This window comes from Mandrillus leucophaeus, unplaced genomic scaffold, assembly GCF_000951045.1.
Source record: "Mandrillus leucophaeus isolate KB7577 unplaced genomic scaffold, Mleu.le_1.0 Scaffold6, whole genome shotgun sequence".
Lineage (NCBI taxonomy): Eukaryota > Metazoa > Chordata > Mammalia > Primates > Cercopithecidae > Mandrillus > Mandrillus leucophaeus.
In genome coordinates this window covers 1,086,487-1,092,241 of record NW_012106474.1, presented here as the reverse complement: position 1 = coordinate 1,092,241, position 5,755 = coordinate 1,086,487, and the positions used below count along the sequence as shown (strand labels likewise).

At 45.6% G+C, this 5,755-nt stretch overlaps 1 protein-coding gene across 1 annotated transcript in view; it reads right to left on the bottom strand.

Moving 5' to 3' along the window:
- The window catches only part of VPS53 (vacuolar protein sorting 53 homolog (S. cerevisiae)), a 174,587-nt gene that overhangs the window by 160,175 nt on the left and 8,657 nt on the right, over window positions 1–5,755 (bottom strand). The window contains exons 2-3 of the mRNA XM_011999596.1: window positions 4,445–4,494; window positions 2,537–2,603 (exon numbers count right to left, since the gene is read on the bottom strand). The gene's annotated coding sequence lies outside the window, so the exon portion shown is untranslated. The remainder of the gene's footprint in view (window positions 1–2,536; window positions 2,604–4,444; window positions 4,495–5,755) is intronic.

The following is a 5,755-nucleotide window of genomic DNA, read 5'->3' as shown; positions in this document are numbered from 1 at the left end:
CAGCTGAATAAAATGTTATTGCACGTGGCCTATGTGTAGTGAAATACAAAGATGACAAAGACACAGTTCTTACCTTCCAGGAGCTTATAAACATCAAAGGGATGAGATTTGTTCTCTAGTAAGTCAAGGAAGACCCCAAAAGTCAAATGAAAAGTACAAGAATAGGGCTGTGGGATTTATGGAGAAAGGATATCAAGTGACACTAGAATCTATTTTCTCCTCTGTAAAATGAGGGGAGTGGCCCAGATGAGTTTTAAATCCTTTCTAATTCAAAATTCTGATTCCTTAATGTATTCAGATGAAGTCGACAGAAAACGTTGTCAAGAAACTAGCATCCGAGCTGGCCCTTGGATGGGTAAGAGTGGGAAATGCAGCTGCTGAAAGAGATAGGAGGAAAAGCATTTCAAGCACAAAAGAGTCTATAAGCACAGGCCCAGAAAGCACAGGCGTGCTCGTGGAGCACAAAGTCTTCAGTGCAGACAGAATACAACAGGAGGCAAAACTGGAAATGGAGACCAGAATTTTGAATGTCAAGTAAAGGAATTTGAATTTTTTTCTTTCTTTCTTTTTTTATTATTATTATTTTTTTAAACAGAGTCTGACTCTATTTCCCAGGCCGGAGTGCGGTGGTGTGATCATGGCACATTGCAGCCTCGAACTCCCTGGCTCAGCTGATCTTCCTGTCTCAGCCTCCTCAGTAGCTGGCTACAGGCACAGGCCACCACCATGCCCAGCTAATTTTGTACTTTTTGTAGAGACGGGGTTTTGTCATGTTGCCCAGGATGGCCTTGAACTCCTAGGCTCAAGTGATCTCCCCGCCTCTGCCTCCCAAAGTGTGAGGACTGCAGGTGTGGGCCACCATGCCTGGCCTTGGATTTCATTTGGTGGTCAGAGCTAACGTGGTGTCTGAAGAGGCAGACACTACGACCAAACACAGACTAGGACAGCTAAGCAGCAGAGTGCAGCTGGAGGGCTTGAGGCCACCGGTCCCTCTGCAGGACCCCTCTGCAGGTCCCATTTACACAGGCCTCATCTACCGAAGAAACCATGCTTCATGTAATACAGAAAAGACGAGGGAACAAGACCTCGACAGACAAGGCGAGGGAACGAGAACTGAAAACCATGCAAGAGTCCAGAAAACAGGAACACTTCTAGGAACCCAATGTGTCTACACACAAATTCTGAAGATGACAAGAAGGCCAACTACTCACAAATAGGCCAAAGGAAACTGGCTATCACATGGAAAGTGACTATGAAGTGGAAAAAAAAGTGATATAATGTAGCAAAAACAGACAGATGGGAAAACTACAGATGTAAAAGAAAGAGACTCCTAACATCTGTAAACGACTAGCAGAGGAAACAGACTTATCGGAGATCTGGAAATCTCAGCACAGGATTACCCTCCTCCCACTCCAAATCTGGGCAGCAGGATGGACATTTGTAGAAATTAGCTGTCCTAAAAAATGTCCAAGAGGAGAAAGCACAGCACTGAAGTGACTGCAAAGGTGCAGTCCTGACCTGAGTTAGTGCTGAGAAGGGAGGACAGGACGTCCTCCCTTAGGCGAGAGAGGACGGCTAGAAAGGCACGCTCAGCACTTCCATTCAGACAGCCGTTCTGAAATACAACGCCTCAACAGAAGAGCAGAATCGAATGGAAAGGGAAATGGTTCACAGGTAGCATCTGGCCCCTCAAGTATTAAAGAGTATCTCCCGCCACACACACTTTTCCCTATTCCCTCCAACAGCCTCCTCAACCAGATCCAATAGACTTCCAAAACTTTTTTTTGTTTTTTGAGACAGTCTCACCCCTGTCGTCCGGGCTGGAGTGCAGTGGTGCGATCTCGGCTCACTGCCACCTCTGGCTCCCAGGTTCAAGTGACTCATGCCCCAGCCTCCTGAGTAGCCCGGATTACAGGCGCACACCACCACACCCAGCTAATTTTTGTATTTTTAGTAGAGACAGGGTTTCGCCATGTTGGCCAGGCTGATCTCAAACTCCTGGCCTCAAGTGATCCACCTGCTTCAGCCTCCCAAAGTGCTGGGATTACAGGAGTGAGCCACTGTGCCCAACCAACTTGTAAAATTTTGAAATGAATCTTGAGCTACCTGCCTGCTGGCAAAGTGAGGTGCGAGGAAATCGTAACTCTGTCAGGTTACCATCGTTTGCAGTTCCACGAGTAGTATCAAAACCCCAACAACTTAGCTGACCAATGCAGCAACCTCCTTTAGCCACAACCCACAAAACAAGAGAGGGCACAAGAGATACCCAGCACTAAGGAGAAAGACAAGGAAGCTCCCGTGTTCTCGTCTGGCCTCGAGTGAGCGGTGCCACAGTACACAGGCCTGGTCCAACGGACACTGAGTGACAGCACGTGGCTGCTCTGGGCGCCTGCCCTGCCCTGTGCTGCCATGTATGAAACGGATCAACTGGAAAGCGCTCTGCGGGAATTGCGAGAAGGCACGTCGATGTTTTGGTCATCTGGTTGTCGGGAGAAACTGGGGGAGCACAGGTAATAGGAAGGAATAAGTTACTTACTTGCCGTCCATCCTGCCCCACGTTCGTCTGGCCTCTTACAACAGTTCGAATATTGTCATCCAGTCTCCTAGCAAAACAGTTCAAGGATACAGTCATTCAAATACTCTTTATTCTAGGCTGACCAAAGGAAAAAAATAAAAGAGTAATGTATCCATCAACTTCTGCAGACTGCACCTAAACGTCCCAAAAACCAAACATGTGTGAGTGACATCAGGAAGGAGGAGGGCAGCCACAGCCGTGTGGGAGGCCAAGCCCAGCGCAGACTGACGCATCGCCTTGTTGTTAGAAATGGCTGTTTTCACTTCACAGTCAGAGCTGTCTGAAAAGACTAATAAAACTTGCAGGATTTTTCATGGTGTAAATCAGGAATGACAAAGTTCCTAAACCTTTATGTGAACACGCCAGAGAACTCAAATTACCTCACACACAATCCCTTTCTCAGTCCCCTTATGAGGCAGAAAGAGCCAGGGCGATAGACAGAATCAGTGCTTCCCACTCCAGGCCCTGATCATGCAATCTATGTCTGAGGCAGATCGACGGCTTCCAGCTCCTCTGCCCCCACAGTTCACAATGTTTCATCATGGGTCACCACTGAACCCACCAGCAGATCTGTTAGCTGTTATGTGACCAAAGGACACACATGTAAGCTCATCTTCATGTCTAAGCCTTGGGAATACAAAAACAGGTAAATCCATAAAAACAGGGAAATAAAGCCATTAAAAAGCCAGTAGAAGGACAGACAGAATGGCTTACACCTGTAATCCCAGCACTTTGGGAGGTGGAGGTGGATGGATCACTTGAGGCCAGGTGTTCAAGACCAGCCTGGCCAACACAGTGAAACACTGTCTCTACTACAAATACAAAAACTAGCTGGGCATAGTGGTGCATGCCTGTAATTCCAGCTACTTGGGTGGCTGAGGCTTACGAATTGCTTGAACCCGAGAGGCAGAGATTACAGTGAGCCAAAATCACACCACTGTACTCTAGCCTGGGTGACAGAGCCAGACTCCATCTCAAAAAAAAAAAAAAAAAATCTAGTAGATGTGGGAGACAGAGGCAGGCAGATCGCTTGAGCTCAGGAGTTCGAGAACAGCCTAGCCAACAAGGCGAAACCCCATCTCTACAAAAAATACAAAAATTAGTGAAGTGCGGTGGTGTGCACCTATAGTCCCAGCTACTTGGGAGGCTGAGGTGGGAGGATCGCTTGAGCCCAGGAGTTCAAGGCTGCAGTGAGCTGTAACTGTACCACTGCACTCCAGCCTGGGGCACAGAGTAAGACTTTGTTTCAAAAAATAAAAATAAACTGAAAAAAAGAAAAAAAAAATCTATCAGAAAAGCTTTTGCCTCCTTCTATAATTACAAAAGCTCTTTTGAATAGACTCTGTCACAGCTTCCTTCCTTTTGTATGAATAATTGAAGACTGGCCAAGAGTTGAGTTCCTTGCCACAAAGTTCATACGGATAAAAGAATTGTATGACCAGGTGTAGTGGCTCCAGCCTGTAATCCCAGCACTTTGGGAGGCCAAGGCCAGTGGATCACTTGAGGTCAGGAGTTCAAGACCAGCCTGACCAACATGGTTAAACCCCGTCTCTACTAAAAATACAAAATTTGCCAGGCATGTAATCCCAGCTACTCGGGAGGCTGAGGCAGGACAATGACTTGAACCCGGGAGGTGGAAGTTGCAGTGAGCCAAGATCGCACCACTGCATTCCAGCCTGGGCAATGAGCAAAAATCCGTCTCAAAAATAAATAAATAAATAAATGAAAATTTTAAAAAGGAACTATATTACCATCTATGGCAAACTTGAGATTCCAGTGCTCTCACAGAAAAATGTGATCCACAATGTGATTAACTAAATTAACAACATACTTTTCATTAATGATGAACAATCACACAATGTTACTTACCTTATTTTCAGCCTAATTTTGTTCACGACTTCGTCTATGTTCGCCAGAGACTACAATAAAGAAGAAAGAGTGCCCAGCTGTTAGTCCACTTCCTGGAATTCCTCTTTCCCAGGGAAATGATGTGCTCTAACAGCTACTTATGAAAGCTCAAAAACTTTAATCACGTGGTATGAGCTTTGCTTTAAAAAAGTAAAGCAGTAGTTGGAAGGTACTGGCAAATCTAGCCCAGCCCCTGTTTTTTGTCAATAAAGTTTTATTGGAACACAGCCGCGCCCATTCACGTGCGTCCTGCCTCCGGCTGCTCTTGAGCGACAGTGGCGTTAGGCAGTTGTGAAAGACACTGTAGAGCCGCAAAGCCTAGAATATTCACTACCTGGACCTTTGTAGAAAAGTTTGCTGACCCGGGGTATATGTGATTGTGACAAATTCAAGTAACAAAATACAGCAACGAAAATGAATGAACACACACCACCATGGATAAACATTACTAACGGAACGGGGCACAAAAAAAGCCGGACGCAAGAGGACATAGGATACGATTTCACTAACACAATTCTCCTGTGTTAGAAGCCAGGACTGTGGTTATCTCTGGGGGAAGGTAGTGACAGTGAAGATGCAAGGAAAGGCCTTCTGAAGTTTTTTTAAATGGTTTATTTCTTGATATGGGTGGCGGTGACATGGCTATGTTTATTTTGTGAAAATTCATCAAGTTGTACCCTTAAGATGTGTGTACTCCTCTGTATTATGTTATACTTTAATAAATACACAAATTTATTTTTTAGTATATAGATTCATTAGAAAAAAGTCTGGAAGGATAAATAGGAGTAGTTGTAATCTATTAGTAGTTCCAGCATTCGTAGCTATAATCTATCAACTATGTATTACAATACGAAAAGAAGGGATTTCAAATTTTGCTTCTTGGGCTGGGTGCAGTGGCTCATGCCTGTAATCCCAGCACTTTGGGAGGCTGAGGTGGGCAGATCACCTGAGGTCAGGAGTTTGAGACCAGCCTGACCAACATGGCGAAACCCCATCTGTACTGAAAATACAAAAATTAGCCAGGCATGGTGGTGGGCACCTATAATCCCGGCTATTCGGGAGACTTAGGCAGGAGAATCACTTGAACCCGGGAGGCAGAGGTTCCAGTGAGCTGAGATCTTGCCACTGCACTCCAGCCTGGGGGACAGAGGGAAACTGTGCCTCAAAATTGTACAAGGTCTGTTTGTACATTTGTATCTTTATCATATTCTGAGGGATCTGGATTTCTGCCTTCCCCAAACTCCGCCTTCTCTTCACCTTAGTTTGTCCGTA